The 18320-nt window shown below is 36.9% G+C and overlaps 1 pseudogene; it reads right to left on the reverse strand.

The window, feature by feature from the left end:
- Window positions 1–2272: 2272 nt before the first annotated feature.
- LOC138421360 (putative protein CRIPTO3) lies at window positions 2273–2799 on the reverse strand (annotated as a pseudogene).
- Window positions 2800–18320: the final 15521 nt, after the last annotated feature.

Genomic DNA, 18320 nt, shown 5'->3' on the forward strand with positions numbered 1-18320 from the left:
CAGGGCTGATCTCCTTCAGAATGGACTGTTTGGATCTCCTTGTAGTCCAAGGGACTCTCAAGAGTCTTTTCCAAAACTACAGTTGAAAAGCATCAATTCTTCTGCGCTCAGCCTTCTTCATAGTCCAACTCTCACATCCATACATATTATGGTGGATGCTAAATAAAGAGTATTTATTTTTAGATATCTGTATAAAACTCCTGGAGTCTGCACCAATGAAATTAATCTTTTCTACACTATTTCCACAATAAACTGTGGAAAATTCTGTAAGAGATGGGAATACCAGACCACCTGACCTGCCTCTTGACAAACCTATATGCAGGTCAGGAAGCAGCAGTTAGAACTGGACATGGAACAACAGATTGGTTCCAAATAGGAAAAGGAGTACGTCAAGGCTGTATATTGTCACCCTGCTTATTTAACATCTAGGCAGAGTACATCATGAGAAATGCTGGGCTGGAAGAAGCACAAGCTGGAATCAAGATTGCCAGGAGAAATATCAATAACCTCAGATATGTAGGTGACACCACCCTTATGGCAGAAAGTGAAGAAGAACTAAAGAACCTCTTGATGAAAGTGAAAGAGGAGAGTGAAAAGTTGGCTTAAAGCTCAACATTCAGAAAACTAAATCATGGCATCTGGTCCCATCACTTCGTGGCAAATAGATGAGGAAACAGTGGCTGACTTTATTTTTCTGGGCTCCAAAATCACTGCAGATGTTGATTGCAGCCATGAAATTAAAAGAGACTTGCTCTTTGGAAGGAAAGTTATGACCAACCTAGACAGCATATTCAAAAACAGAGACATTACTTTGCCAACAAAGGTCCGTCTAGTCAAGGCTATGGTTTTTCCAGTGGTCAGGTATGGATGTGAGAGTTTTCTATAAAGAAAGCTGAGAGCTGAAAAGTTAATGCTTTTGAACTCTGGTGTTGGAGAAGACTCTTGAGAGTCCCTTGGACTGCAAGGATATCCTAAAGGAGTCTCCTAAGGAGTCCAACCAGTCCATCTTAAAGGAGATCCGTCCTGGGTGTTCATTGGAAGGACTGATGTTGAAGCTAAAACTCCAATACTTTGGCCATCTGATGTGAAGAGCTGACTCATTTGAGAAGACCCTGATAATGGGAAAGATTGAGAGCAGGAGAAGAAGCGGACAACAGAGGATGAGATGGTTGGATGACATCACCGACTGGATGGACATGGGTTTGGGTAAACTCCGGGAGTTGGTGATGGCCAGGGAGGCCTGGTGTTTTGCAGTTCATGGGGTCGCAAAGAGTTGGACATGGCTGAGCGACTGAACTGAGCTGAACTGAACACTATTTTGCAGTTACATTTGGTCTGTGCTTCTGGCATATTTCAGTCTGCTTTCCCAAGTTATTAATTTTTTTTTCAACGTACTTCCCATTTTTACTGGAGAGAACAGATACATATTTTTTAAATTGGCTTTACAATACATGGTTTTATCACTGGCTTACAACTAAACATACTGTGAACATTTTCTTTTACCACCATTGATATAATTGCATAGAATAGAGAAATCATAATGTATTAAGCAATCTTTATATATCTGAGGAATTTAGATAGTTTTTTTTAAAGGAGACTTTATTCTTTTTACAAATCCTTCGGAAAACAAGTGCCTTTGTCTCATACAGCTTCTTATAGATGATAGAAGCTTGCCCTTCAACTTAGCCTTTTAACTTGCTTCTCTGTGGCCACCAGATCAACCATGACATTAATTTTATTTTCTCAAATCTGTCCCATTTGCTCCCACTTTTCTACTTAGTTACCCAGGATACAGGTACACCTCCATCACTCTAGCACCCTGTCTCTCACCATGGATATCTGCCCCCTCCCTTATCCTCTGCTCCCCTTACAGGTCCTTCCTTTCCAAGATACTATCTTAACAGATGTCAATCAAGTCTATTCAAAGCTTTATGCTCAGTTCCACATTGAGAGCAACCTTTAATAATCTGAATATAGAATTCAACTGTTTAAAGAAAATTATTTGTAAGCCCTTGGCAGTTACATGCATCAGAAACACAGGAGTTGGGCACAAGATATGGCTTGCTCTTTTTTTTTTTTTAATTAGTTTTTTGGAGAGGGCAGGGCAGAGGAAAGTAATTGGTGCTTTAAGGAAATTTTTTTAGGGACCACAGGGAAATCTATTCACTATTTCAAGGCAACTAACAAATTATCATCTCTCAGTTGGGACATTAGAGAGACAGCCTTTACAGGTCATGAAATCTGCATGACAAATGTTGAAAACAAATGTGGGTTAATAATAACTTTGTATAGAAAGGCAGATGCCAGGTAGCATAAGAGCACATGCAGACAATGTTAATTCTGGAGTCCTGGAAGCTGTGAGGTGCTCATCCATCACATGGCCATCACAACCAGGTAGAAATGACTGAGGGAAGCAACAAAGCTGGCCATGCCAGCATTTACACATGGAACACTTTCTGGCATGGGGCACAGACCCACAGTTCTCTTTGTGAGAGTCATGCTCACAGTTGCATCCATAGAAAGAGGGAGGGCAGGCACAAAAGGACCCCTGCATGCAGGTTCCCCCATTCAAACAGCAGGTTCTGTTCAGCTCCTTACTCTTTTGGATTCCCATGGATGCTACAAACTGGGAAGGCTGGTGATGAATTGCAGGCTCCTCTTGGGGGCCAAAGGTCTGAAGGCCAGCTCTCTCTGTGATGGATGGGCAAGTTTAAGGGTGCCCAATCCAGCAACTAATCCCAGTTCAAGTGCTCTGGAAAAGGCTATGATCAAAATCACACTGTAAGAGTAGTGCTCCATCTTCCTCTGGTCTGTGGCCCCTAACAATTTAGAAGGAAAAAAAAAATTAACCTGGCTTTAATTCACAGTCATTGCCAAAACACAAAAAGGAAAATGTTAATTTCTTGACGTGAAAAAGAGCATTTTAAACGAAAAATATCCCCGATGAGAAATATGCTTTCCCCCAAAGTTCTTAGAAACAGAAGTTGGGTTGTCCAGTGAAACTAGGGGACTCCTCTCCAAGTTATTTGTTACATAATTTTATTCATCATTAGCTTGTGATCTGCTGTGTTCAGGGACTACAACATAATTATCTTTGTATCCTCCACTTCACCCAGTAGACTGTTTTGCTCTTTAATTGTTCATGTTTTTCCTTACTTGACTTAGAAGCCTTAAGTGAATAGGTTTGAAATATCAAAATGTGAGAAGACAGATAAATGGCTAGGATGTGAGAGTGACCTTCCAACACATTTAAATTTTCCCCAGTATTGTCATTTATTTCAGTAATTCTGTTTACCAGACTAAAGTCAGACATCGCTGAAAAATAAGGAGGGTGCCAGAACGATAGCAAAGGCAGTGGAAGACTGAATATATCTTCTCTGGCTACTACGGTAAGTGCTGCAGCATCAAGATCAATATTACAGAATGAAATACCAAGAATCAATTGTGGCAAATCAAAGACGAAACCTTGTTTTGCTGAAGATTTAGCCTGGACTTAAGTTGTACCCACAGTAGAATAGAAATAGTCTAGGTCAACCTCCATGAGAAAATTCTTTCCACAGGAAGAACATTAAGCATTTCAAGTATGACAGTAACAGATTTTGTTAGTGTGAGATAAGGGTCATTCTGGACACAGCATGTGATGTTCTTCTCAAATTAGTCTCATTTCCATCCCCAGCATAATTAGAATTTATGCTGAATCTCACTGCTTTAAAGAGAGTTGGACTGGGAATTTAAATAAAAGTGAAAGTTCCATTTCACTAAAAACTATTTAAGACCCATATAGCATGGTTTTATTTACAGTCTTAGCATGATATAATAAAAAGTGAGGAGAAACATTATTTTTCACATTGTAACTCAGTATACCAGAGTTTTGGCAGCCAATGTGCCAAGCATATTAAGCTGTAAAAAGAGTTATCTTGTGGATCTAGTAAAACATAGCAACAAGGCCCCAAACAACTCTCTTACTACCTAGTAAATGCAGGGGAACCCCTAGAAACTGAAGTGAGGCATGAGAAGAGAGCATAAGTGTCAATGCCAAACAAAATCTAAAAAGATTGTTCATAATCACTTATTAAACATACCTTGTGCTTCCTAAAATTGTCAGAAGGGACTTTGCTGTAGATAAATTCCCACAAACGGGAACAACAGTAGTCCGAAATAGACTATATGAAAATAATTGCATATGCGTTTCTTTTTTATATCTGTCCACCCTTTATTCACCTTTGTAATCTCATTCATTTGAAAGGATAAATCTAGGCATCTATTATCATCTTTAAATCTCTCCATCTACAGACCCCAGTGTGTGTATCATAAGTGTTTGACCAGCTAGTATTGGACTGGAATGAGCTGGTTAATAGATGGTGCACTGTTTTTTTTTAGTAAAACATTGAAATTTTCCCCAGAGAGTGGGGGTGGGGGGTGGGATGAGAATAAATACCTTGGTACTTTGAGTTTGGATTATGATCAAACAGGCTGAAAAGATCCCCACAGTTATGCTGACAAATCTCTCTTTAAAAAAAAAAAATGATGCCTTAGGGCTAAGTGCTTTAATTTCCCTAGACAGTTACTATCCTCCAGTCTTAGACAATTCTTCCATCAATTGTTTTCCTAAAAATTACCCAATTTCCTTGCATTGGCTTTATATCTGCTGGTGACTTTGCTTTCGATTTTGCAGATAGAATAGAAACAATCAGAAGACAACCTCCAGGCTTCCATCCTGCTTTAGTATCTGCTTTAGTCATTACACCATGTTTTCCTTTCAATTTCAATGGATATAATATTCTTGTTTCTATGAACTACTCCTATTCATTCTACCCTACTGAAAAAAAAAAAGCCAATTACTAATTAGTATCTTTCTCTCCTGCATCATCAGTTTTTTCTTCCTGTTACATTATTTCAATCAGAGTATAACATGTAGTAATGTTTATCATCTTTTAAAAATGTGTATTAAAAATATTATTTTTAAAGTAGAAGATAATTGCTTTACAATTTTGTGTTGGTTTCTGTCATACAACAAAGCAAATAAGTCATAATTATATCCCCTTCCTCTAGAGCCTCCCTCTCTCCTCCCATCCCACCCCTCTAGTTTGTCATAGAGTGCCAGGCTGGATTCCCTGTTTTATATAGAGGCTTTCTGCTAGTTGTCTATTCCACACATAGTACTGTGGGCTTCCCTGGTGGCTCACATGATAAAGAATCTACCTGCAATGTGAGAGACCTGGTTTTGATCCCCTGGAGGAGGGAATGGCAACCCACTCCAGTACTCTTGCCTGGAGAATCCCCATGTACAGAGGAGCCTGTTGGGCTACAGTCCATGAGGTTGCAAAAAGTTGGACATGACTAGGCAACTAAGTACAGCACAGCACAGCACAGCACAAAGTCAATGCTACTTCCCAAATAATGTTCATTTATTTTCTCAAGTTATATTTATTTTGTTCTCAAGCAAAATTTCTCAAGTTATGTATACTCAGTGCCTTCATTTTTTTCTCTCGGTTTTAGGAATAATTATTTAATTTGATATATACCCAAGAAAATATTTTTACTTGGGCTTCCCTGGTAGCTCAGAGGTTAAAGCGTCTGCCTCCAATGCAGGAAACCTGGGTTTGATCCCTGGGTCGGGAAATCCCCTGGAGAAGGAAATGGCAACCAACTCCAGTATTCTTGCCTGGAGAATCCCATGGACAGAGGAGCTTGGTAGGCATACCAGAGAAAATATTTTTACTTACATAGGTTGTAAAATAAAACATGCATCCATGGACTTAGCATTCGATCTATCTGTTTTTTATTGATAACACTGAATCTTATGTGTATGTTTTCTCTTCCTACGTGTAACATTGCTTCATCAATTTTACCTATTGTGTGATGCTATATAGTATGAGTGAACTATGTATTGATTGTCTTCACTTTTGGTTTTCCTCTTTATTATTATTAATCTTACAATCTGCTTTGCACATTCTAATATATGTACATAAGCATGGTTTTCCTTAATTATGGTTTAGCTGATTTATGCAATTATATTAAGGTTGGTGAAAATATAACTGTGGTTTCATATTGTGAATTTTAAATTATTATAATTAGGCTTAAACATATCTTTATAAATCTAAATCAACACATTTTTACCAATGAGAACTAAGTTTGCTTATTCATGTAGCATAAGTCCATGCTTCAGGATTCAATGAATTCTCAGAAAACATTTTCTACCTCCTGCTGATTGTGGAAATGTTTTCCCTGCAAAAAGTCGTCAAGATGCTTAAAGAAGTTGTAGTCAGTTTGTGAGAGGTCAAGTGAATATGGTGGAAGTGGCAAAATTGTGTAGCCAAATTCATTCAACTTTTGCAACATTGGTTGCGTGATGTGTGTTCAGGCATTATTGTGGAGAAGAATTCGGCCCTTTCTATTGGCCAATCCTGGATGAAAGCGTTGCAATTTTTGGTGCATCTCATCGATTTGCTGAGCATACTTCTCAGATGTAATGGTTTCTCCAGGATAAGCTGTAGCAGGTCAGATGAGCAGCAGACCACCAAACAGTGATCAAGTCCTTTTTTTGGTACAGGTTTGGTTTTGGAAGAGCTTTGGAGTTTCTTCTCTGTCCAACCACTGAACTTGTCATGGCTGGTGGTAGTATACAGTCCACTTTTTGTTGCATGTCACAATCCAATCAAAAAATGATTCATTGTTGTTGAGTAGAATAAGAGAAGATGACTCTTCAAAGTGACAATTTTTTTTGATATGTGGTCAGCTTTGGGGCTTCCCTGGTGGCTCAGCTGATAAAGAATCTACCTGCAATGTGGGAGACCTGGGTTTGATCCCTGGGTTGGAAAGATTCCCTAGAGAAGGGAGCAGCTAACCACTCCAGTATTCTGGCCTGAAGAATTCCATGGACTGTATAGTCTATAGGGTGGCAAGAAGTTGGACACGACTGAGTGACTTTCACTTTCACTTCATGAGGCACTCACTTATTGAGCTTTTTCACCTTTCTAGTTTGCTTCAAATAACTAGAATGGTTGATGTTGAGTTCTTCAGCAACTTTTCATCTAGTTGCAAGAGTATCAACTTCAACAATGGCTCTCAGTTTGTCATTGTCAACTTCTGATGGTTGACTAGGCCCCACAACTTCAAGGCTCTTGTCTCCTTTGCAAAACTTCTTTAACTACCACTGCACTGTACATTTGTTAGCAGTTCCTGTGCCAAAGGTGTTGTTGATGTTTTGAGCTGTCTCTGTTGCTTTACAATTCATTTTGAACTAGAAAAAGAAAATTACTTGAATTTTCTTTTATCTAACCTCATTTCCAAAGTCTAAAATAAATATAAAATGAACAGTAAGTAATAAGTCATTAGGCAAAAAACATAAAATGAGAAATGTGCAATAAAATAATAAATATATAACATAACCACATTTATCTTAGAATATATTTCAATATCAAACTGAAAATTTCAACGTGAAAACTGTGATTATGTTTACACCAAATAACTTCAGTCTATGCACATTGGTTCCAGATTGTTGCACCATGTTTCCTTCTATAAATTGTAGGTAATAGCTATTGTTATTCAGATTTTGCCAACATTTGGCAATCACTGATATCCTAATTTCAGATTAACTGAGTACCTATATTTCATTTAAGTTTGCCTTAATTTGTATTCTCTTGATCACTTACTAGTTTCAACCTGTTTATGGGCTATTGCATTTTATTTATGTTTTTTTTTTTTTCTTATGTGAAATGTCTTATACTGGACTGTTGGAGTTTTGCTTATTGATATGTAGAACTTTGTTACATGGCCTGTATATAACATAATGTTGTGTGTTATGAAGATTTCTTTAATTTTTTAAAACATGAGTTATAATTTACTTACCATAAATTTATTATTTTACAGTGTGCAATAGTTTTATATAGTATATTCACAAAAGCATACAACCATATTTTGATTGCTGCTCTTCATCCCTTGGGTGATAGAGACAGTTTCACCCTTGAGATATGGAGAATGCCAAACACATGATACTTGAAACTAAGCAGATGAAAGTGATATCAATTTATTAATCTCACATACTCAAACTCCAAGGGGGAGAACATAGTATGGCACATTGGGTCACAAAGAAATTGTGCTCAGAAACACAGAGAAGGAGCAGGGACTGTGAGAGGCAAGCTTTGCCAAATCAGGAGGGTAGAATGATCCTTGGTTTCCGCAGAAAGATTTTTTTTTTTTTAATAATTCCACAGACTGCCCAGGAACTGCAACCTGCTAGTTAAGTATTTGAAGAATTTTGCCTTGTGTCTGTGATGATGGGTGTTGTATGGATAGGGGAGCTTATTCACAAGAGTAGGTTGTGGAGGATGGCTTACAGTTCAGTGACTAGACTCACAACGTCCCCTTCATTTCAGATGTCAAGAAAGCATATAATATTGAACCTTCACAGTATTGAACCACAATCATGACCACTTTCTATTTTTAGAACTTTTTTTTTTTTTTTTTTTGCTTAATGGTTAGTCACTCAGTTGTGGCTGACTCTTTGTGACTCCATGGACTGTAGCCCACCAGGCTTCTCGGTCCATGGGGATTCTCCAAGTAAGAATACTGAAGTGGGTCACCATGCCCTTATCCAGCTAATCTTCCCAATCCAAGGAATGAACCCAGGTCATTCACACGTGTTTCAGGTGGATTCTTTACTGTGTGAGCCACCGGGGAAGCCCATTAGAACATTTTAATCACCCTCAAAAGGGTGGCCATACCCATTAACATTCACAGTACACTTTCTCTCTCTGTGAATTTGCCTATTCTGAACGTTTCATATAAGTGGGATAATACAATAAATGAAGCTCTTGTGTCTGTTTTTTTTTTTTTTTCCATTTAGCATGTTTTTGGAATTAATCCATATTGTACCAGTATTCAATTCTTTTTTATGGGTGACTAATATTACATTTTAAGGATATGCCACTTGTGTTTGCCCATTCATCAGCTGATAGATAATTGTGACTTTTTTGGTTATTATATATAATAATTCCATGACTGTTCATGTGCAAGTATTTGTGTGGATGTATACTTTCAACTTGTATATGTATACCCAAGAGTGGAATTTCTTGATCATGTGGTACATATATGTTTAAATTCTGAGGGACTGCTAAGACCATTTCGTAAATCAGCTGCATCAGTTTTATGTTTCATACTACTTTATTGCACCAGCAAATATGAGGATTTGAGGGTTTGAATTTCTTCACATTTTCCCAACCCCTGATATATTCCATAATTTTTATTATGGCCATTTTATCCTTTGATGAGAACAAAAGCATTTGCTTTCTATGTCTTTGCTTTTGCAAAGCTCAGATATGCAGATGACACCACCCTTCTGGCAGAAAGTGAAGAAGAACTAAAGAGCCTCTTGATGAAGGTAAAAGAGGAAGAGTGAAGAAGCTGGCTTAAAACTCAACATTCAAAAAGTGAAAGTCATGGCATCCAGTTCCATTACTTCATGGCAAATAGATGGGGAAACAATGGAAACAGTGAGAGACTTTCTTTTCTTGTATCTTTTAATTTTTTGTCATTTGCTTTTTATATCTTTGTTCCATGTGAAATTGAATTATATGCATGACATGATATAAATATGATTTTTTTCAATATTGAGATCTAATTGTTCTTGTTGTTGTTCAGTTACTCAATCTTGTCTTTAAGATCCTATGACCTGCAGCATGCCAGGCTTTCCTGTCCTTCACCATCTCCCAGAGATTGATCAAACTCATGTCCATTGAATTGGTGATGCCATCCAAACATCTTGTTCTTTGATTCCTCCTGCCTTCAGTCCTTCCTAGCATCAGATTCTTTTCCAATGAGTCAGCTCTTTGCATCGGGTGGCCAAAGTATTGGAGCTTCAGCTTCAGCATCAATCCTTCCAGTGAATATTTAGGGTTGATTTCCTTTAGCATTGACTGGTTTGATCTCCTTGCTGTCTAGGGAACTCTCAAGAGTCTTCTGACACCACAATTCGAAAGCCTCAGTTCTTCAGTGCTCAGCCTTCTTTATGGCCCAACTCTCACATGCATACATGACTACTGGAAAAACAGCTTTGACTAAATGGACTTTTGTTGGCAAAGTAATGTCTTTGCTATTTAATATGCTGTCTAGGTTTGTCATAGCTTTTCTTCCAAGGAGCAAGTATCTTTTAATTTCATGGCTGCAGTCACCATCTGCAGTGTTTTTGGAGCCCAGAAAAGAAAGTCTCTCACTGTTTCCATTGTTTCCCCATCTATTTGTCATGAAGTAATGGAACTGGATGACATGACCTTCACTTTTTGAATGTTGAGTTTTAAGCCAGCTTTTTCACTCTTTCTCTTTCACATTCATCAAGAGGCTCTTTAGTTCGTCTTCACTTTCTGCCAGAAGGGTGGTGTCATCTGCATATCTGAGGTTATTGAAATTTCTTCTGGCGATCTTGTGCTTGTGCCAGCTTGTGATTCATCCAGCCTGGCATTTTGCATGAACTCTGCATATAAGTTAAATAAGCAGGATGATGATATACAGTCTTGATGTACTCCTTTCCCAATTTTGAGCCAGTCCGTTGTTCAATGTCCGCTTCTAAGTGTTGACTCTTAACCTGCATACAAGTTTCTCAAGAGGCAGCTAAGGTGGTCTGCTATTCCCATCTCTTTAATAATTTTCCGCACACAGTTTGTTGTGATCCACACAACATATTGATCATAAATTGTCCTGGAAACCATTATTTATAATCCCCTTTTCTTTTTGTAATCTGGAATCACACTTTCACTATAAATTAAATCTCTAGGTTTCTCTATCTTGTTATACTTTTTAGTATGTATTTACTTTATCTTCATGTTATGAAAAAAAAATCTTGACATTTAATAAGAGAAGATCCCCCATTTTCTGTTCCTTTGAAAGTTATCTGGCTAGTTCTTGACCTTTTGCTTTTCATATGAGTTCAAAATTAGTTTATCTTATTTTTCAAATAACTCTTCTAAGATTTTAATTGGAATTGCACTGAGTTGACAAATCAACATGGAGAATATTGACAAGTTCATATTTGTGAGTCTTGCCTAACATGAGCATAATATATGGCTTCATTATTACAAAGTCCCCACATAGATACCATCTTCCACTCAAGAAGCAAACTGATGCTTTATTTTAACTTATTGTAATTCTAATTACTAAACAGAGCTTACAGAAAAACTGCTGGGCTCCCCAAATCTTTCTTTTTGTTTAAATAATCCACTTTAATAGTCTCAGGTTTCCAGTATGTCTTTCAACTTCAATCTTGACTTTCACACATGTTAATGAATTTTTAGAGACCCAAAATAAGGGGAAGAAACACTTCTATATCAAAGCTTCGGTTATAATAATAATAGTAAAAAAAATTAATTCAACAAATGCCCAAACCAATGTAACATTAGATAAAAAGGAATGTGAAATGAAATGGATATTATCAAAATGGAAGAGAAACTCACAGGAAAGGACATTATACAATACTACAAATTTTCCAGAGGAAACTAAACACAATTAGCACAAAGATACATCTTTTATAGCTGAATGCTGAAAGCTTCGTGTGTGTGTTAGTCACTCAGTCGTATTCTAGATTTTGTGACCCCATGGACTATATCTTGCCAGGCTCGTCAGTCCATGGAATTCTCTAGGCAAGAATACTGGAGTGCATTGCCATGCCCTCCTCCCGGGGATCTTTCCAACCCAGGGATCACACCCAGGTCTCCCTCATTGCCTTTACCATTTGAGCCAACAGGAGTTCCTAAAAGCCTCTTTAGGAGTATTTATTTCATATATCACTTTTAAGCACATTTGAAAATAAGTTTCTAACAACAATGGATTTGAATACAAAGACTGGAATCACACTCGCACAAGTCAGTGATCTTACTAAGACCTTACTAAGATAACCCTGAGGAATAAATATAGCTGAGAGACTTCAGGGATTGTAAAGTCAACTGTCCTTGCTACTTTGGATGTCTCTTACTCACATTGAATAGGAAATCCCCTAATTACTGTATGCAGGTACATTAGTGACAAAGAAAAATAAATCTGTTTTGATTATTAAGCATCTCCATTTTACACTCAGATATTTACATAGAACAGGTGAAAGCCATTCACTGGAAATCCATTGATTGTAGACTTGTTTACTATAAACATCGCTGGATATTGTAGGTACATCTTCGTAAAGCATTCTAGTCATAGGGAATCTTCCGGTAGTAAATATCATTAGTTTGATTTCTAGAAGGTTTATCATTAACATTAACATTATATTAATAAGTTTGACTAACTTACTTGCTTTCTTTCCTGGACTACATCATTGTTAGAGGAGAAAATGAATGGTAGACCTGTAGCTTAGCAATTTACTTCACAATATTCATAAAATTTGAATTTCATTAAACTGAATTCATAGAGGAGATTATTTTTGAACATAATTATAGATTTATATAAATTAATGAAGAAAAGGAACAACATGGTTGCATTATAAACGTTTTATCATCATCCTGTACAAATTATAATCCAAGTATTTCTTAACAGGGAAATCTACTAGAGATTTGGAATCATATCTATGCTTGTCTTTTCAACTTAAACTACCATCAGCTTTGAACAACAATTTATTAAACAATCAAATAAAAGAATGCCTAATATTACTGTCTAGCCCACCATGGCTTTTCAGTGCCTTTTTTGCTCTGAAGGACTCATGCAATAAACATATTGGCTGGTGCTGAAATAAGACTTGTGCAATAGTTAAACAATAAAATGGCACCCTCCAAATAATTTAAATTTCATAATCTCTGCATTTTTCATTTACAGTTTTGCATTTAATATCTTTTAGGTAATAGATCTTCTGTCTACTGGATTATAAAACATATGCATGTAAGACTGCCTCCTAACCAGCACACACACACACACACACACACTCCTACATTAGAAATGGTTGGGACCATTTTAAGTATGGATAAATGCACTTTAAAAATATTAATATTAGAAATGGAAAACTGTAAACCAGAAACATTGAATGGAGCCCCCAAATAAGTACGCAAGTAAAAATTCTTACAGATAGGACCAAAGCCCCATTGCCTAAGGTTTTAGACTAATTGGATGATAAAATCAATGATTAGAGCTAGAGGCATACTCTTTATGGTGTGTAAATTTTCTGGGGCTCTGTAGAATGCAGAGTTCGAGTCACACTTTAGATAAGAGTCAGGGTCCAAAAATAGGTCAAAATTCAAAATTGGAAATAAATCACCTACCTCAATGAGGTGAAGCTTTAAAATTCCTAGGCCAAATATTTTTTTTTTTTAATTTTTAGTTTTTTATTTTTTAAATTTCAAAATCTTTAATTCTTACATGCATTCCCAAACATGAACCCCCCTCCCACCTCCCTCCCCAGAACATCTTTCTGGGTCATCCCCATGCACCAGCCCCAAGCATGCTGCATCCTGCGTCAGACATAGACTGGCGATTCAATTCACATGATAGTATACATGTTAGAATGTCATTCTCCCAAATCATCTCACCCTCTCCCTCTCCCTCTGAGTCCAAAAGTCCGTTATACACATCTGTGTCTCTTTCCCTGTCTTGCATACAGGGTCGTCATTGCCATCTTCCTAAATTCCATATATATGTGTTAGTATACTGTATTACTAATCTCAAAAATATACAAGCAACTTCTGCAGCTCAACTCCAGAAAAATAAACGACCCAATCAAAAAATGGGCCAAAGAACTAAATAGACATTTCTCCAAAGAAGACATACGAATGGCTAACAAACACATGAAAAGATGCTCAACATCACTCATTATTAGAGAAATGCAAATCAAAACCACAATGAGGTACCACTTCACACCAGTCAGAATGGCTGCGATCCAAAAATCTGCAAGCAATAAATGCTGGAGAGGGTGTGGAGAAAAGGGAACCCTCCTACACTGTTGGTGGGAATGCAAACTAGTACAGCCACTATGGAGAACAGTGTGGAGATTCCTTAAAAAATTGCAAATAGAACTACCTTATGACCCAGCAATCCCACTTCTGGGCATACACACCGAGGAAACCAGAATTGAAAGAGACACATGTACCCCAATGTTCATCGCAGCACTGTTTATAATAGCCAGGACATGGAAACAACCTAGATGTCCATCAGCAGATGAATGGATAAGAAAGCTGTGGTACATATACACAATGGAGTATTACTCAGCAGTTAAAAAGAATTCATTTGAATCAGTTCTGATGAGATGGATGAAACTGGAGCCGATTATACAGAGTGAAGTAAGCCAGAAAGAAAAACACCAATACAGTAGGCCAAATATTTTATTTTTGTTTCATTAAAGATATCACTCCTTTATCTCTGATAAATAGATGATTATACTTCCTCTCCAGGCACTTTTTCCTTTCTCTCTGCTGACTAAAAAACTATCAGCTGTTGACAAAAGTACAACATCTCCTTCCAGTGTACCCCCCCCCTTTTTTTTTCTCTGCTTAGACTTTACTGGATCTGCATTGAACATTTTCACTCAGCATACTTATGTCTGATTGGTTTCTTCCTAATTTCTTGTCTCGTAGTCATGAAAATTTAAACCAACAGTCCATGAAAGCTCATGCAGGAAGGATTTATTAAACAAGTGATGGAGTGATAGACTCCTGAGATGTAAGAGCTGATCAACCCTTTAGGAGTGACCCCACCTTCTTCTGCAGGTTTTCCCTTTTCAGGTTTTCCTTTTTATGATCTTTGTTCTTTCCCTTTAGTGGCCCCTGGTCCCTGGAACCTGATTGGTTCTGCCCCATGCCAAGCTGGGCTTGTACCCCAGACCAATCAGGGGAGGGGGCATGTTGGTCCTGTTTTTCCCTCTGGAGGTTTTCACTCTTGACCTTAAGGTTTTGTGGGCTTTTTCTTCCTTTATCTCTTTTCATGGGCTTTTCTTCCTCTAACCACCATTTTGGATTCCTTCTTCTCTATTCTGAGTACCTAATGCAAATCTCACTTAATATTTAACAAACATGATATTCACTGAAAAATGTTTAAAGTATATCATCTGCAAATATACATATATTTATACATGTAAAAATATTGACAATGAAAATAATTGCTTATATTATTAAAAGTAGTGTCATATATTAATATTGAATGTTCCAAATATTAACATTTCAACCCTCCAATATGCAATTATAGTCCCCTTTGATTCATAAATATGTTGAATTTTAGCAATCTATTAGTAAATACAAAATGTGGCTTACTTTTTTGAGTTAGTCACATTATATTCTTTAGGTGAACTGTTGACATCTTTTTGCTAAAATTATATTTGTTTTTATACCATTAGAATATACAACTTGGGTCTAGTGCTTTCCTTTTTCTTCCAGTGATTTATCAATTTATTTACAAAGAAATTATTTGTTTAACTTTTCCATTACATCTTATGTGCATTTTGGCAATTTTTTTCTTTTTTTCCAAAGATACTTTGTCTCTAAAAGAATGCCCTGGTTTAGTCCAGGTATTCAATTTATTTTCAGATATTTTAGAATTTTACCCAAAAATGATCTTTTAAAAAAGTTCTTATATCTGTGATTAGTTTATGCCTCTTTGAAATGAAATGTGAAAAGTTTACCTACTATGTGCTCTCTAACTAATAAAGCTTTCTTAATAAAAAAAAAAAAACTGGCTTCAAGCTGAGTTGCTTTTATTTGAAGAAAGTGTTAAAAGCTAAAAAAGCTGAAATATATTTTATTTCTATTTTTCAGCTAATTTATACATGTGACAAAGTTTCTATTTATAGTCAAATGAATCCTCCATTCCCATGACAATAAATTTTATATCCTGCTTAATTTTAGTGAATCTTAAATAAGTATTTGTTAAATTGACAAAAATAGATGAATGCAAATATATCTGACATGCAGAAATTTAATAATCACTATAAATATCAGAGCATTTTGAAAGTAACTATACTTGATTCTGTACTTTCAGATAAAATATCTTTTTCATTTTACTGAATAAGATAGCTTATCATCTGTTACTATATTATAAATTAGCAAACCAGTAAACTCTTCAAACAGCTAAGTTTGCAAAACATCTTTATTCAGTAAGACTGTAGTAATCATAATAAAGAAAAGTGACTCACAAGGGTGCAACCATGAAAGAAATGTCTCCGAAGTTTAGCCCTGAGTATCTTAATCACAATTATGTCCTGCATTAGAGCTCTGTTATAGTGACCTATTTCACTCCTGCACCCCATCACCTGAAATACTTTGCAGAAATCAGCAGGACTAAAAAGGAGATCCTGTTTCAAAATGAGTAATCATAAAGAAACTAGCTTAGGCACTCATTTATAACAAAAGTCTCAAATAATACTGTATGGATCATACAAGGGATTACAAATGCATATTTTAAGACATGACTTTGATAAAATCAAAGAAAATAATGATATTTCCAAAAAAAGGTAAAGGCGATAATACCATAGAAGGAGATGAAATGTAATGTAAACTGGTAGAACTCAGGAAAGAAATGAAGGTGAAAACTAAGATATTATGTAAATTAGAGCCTCATTGGAAGTGTTGATTCTCCCTTGATTACCCCAGTGAGTAATCTGATGCCAGCCTTGTACTATGCCAAGCCCCCAATCACTGCAACTACATGTTTGAGAAAGAAGAGTGATAATCCCATGTTTTGGACAAGTTCCTGTTCTGGGGCTATAATTACACATTGGCAGCTTTTATTTCCCCTTCCTATAGCTGCTTCTTCTCACAAAGAACTTCAAATGTATCACCCCACCAGGAGTGCTTTCTGCTGCCCTCTGTGCTCATTGAGAATTCAGGGAGGAGGGATCATGAAATGCTGAGATTTACAGCACTGTGGTACACAGATGACACTCTGTGAAAATGTCTCTGCATCAGCTTCAAGCCAGCAGGGTCCCAGCTGTCCTTAGGCTTGTCAGAAGTGGAAACTAATGAAAACACCTTGGCAGATATATAATAAAAAGAAATAAGGAAATAATGCTTTTGAGGAAAGAACTTTGAAGAAATGCCAAGATGCTGTCTTACTTTTGGCTAGAAAATTTCCTTAAACTATTTGTCTATTTGATATTACGAAGACTTTGCCAGGCTTCTTAGACTTGTAGTGGCACATGCTAACCGAGATGTTTTCAAGCTAGTTTTAGAGTGAAATAACAGCTTCCCATTTCACATCAGGTACATAATGAGGCTGTAGAAAATAAATGTTAAGTAGTTCAATGTGTCTTTGTCATTCGACAATTTGCAGTACCTAAAGAATCACTGCATTTTATGTCAATCATTTGCAGAATTGTAGAGTGTTTTTGAAAATGATACTGAAGCTCAAACACTACAGTTCTATAAATATTTGGAGAGACTGTAGCACTAGTTAATTTTAAGAAGTGGTTTTATTTCTAGTGCACTCATAACTAGTCATGTGAATTTACTTTTACTATTGGGTATATGGGCATACCAGACCATGTGAACTGCCTCTTGAGAAACCTGTATGCAGGTCAGGAAGCAGCAATTAGAACTGGACATGGAACAACAAACTGGTTCCAAATGGGAAAAGGAGTATGTCAAGGCTGTATATTGTTACCCTGCTTATTTAACTTCTAGGCAAAGTACATCATGAGAAACGTTGAGCTGAAGGAAATACAAGCTGGAATCAAGATTGCCGGGAGAAATATCAATAGCCTCAGATATGCAGATGACAGCACCTTTATGGCAGAAAGTGAAGAAGAACTAAAGAGCCTCTTGACGAAAGTGAAAGAGGAGAGTGAAAAAGTTGGCTTAAAGTTCAACATTCAGAAAACGAAGATCATGGCATCTGGTCCCATCACTTCATGGCAGATAGATGGGGTAACAGTGGAAACAGTGGCTGACTATATTTTTCTGGGCTCCAAAATCACTGCAGATGGTGATTTCAGCCATGAAATTAAAAGATGTGTACTCCCTGGAAGGAAAGTTATGACCAATCTAGACAGCATATTGAAAAGCAGAGACATTACTTTGCCGACTAAGGTCTGTCTAGTCAAGGCTACGGTTTTTCCAGTGGTCATGTATGGATGTGAGAGTTGGACTATAAAGAAAGCTGAGAACTGAAGAATTGATGCTTTTGAACTGTGGTGTTGCAGAAGAGTCTTTAGAGTCCCTTGGACTGCAAGGAGATCCAGCCAGTCCATCCTAAAGGAGATCAGTCCTGAGTGTTCATTGGAAGGACTGATGTTGAATCTGAAACTCCAATACTTTGGCCACCTGATGTGGAGAGCTGACTCATTGGAAAAGACCCCGATGCGGGGAAAGATTGAGGGCAGGAGGAGAAGGGGACAACAGAAGATGAGGTAGTTTGATGGCATCACC

The sequence above is a fragment of the Ovis canadensis genome, chromosome 15 (assembly GCF_042477335.2).
Source record: "Ovis canadensis isolate MfBH-ARS-UI-01 breed Bighorn chromosome 15, ARS-UI_OviCan_v2, whole genome shotgun sequence".
Taxonomy (NCBI): domain Eukaryota; kingdom Metazoa; phylum Chordata; class Mammalia; order Artiodactyla; family Bovidae; genus Ovis; species Ovis canadensis.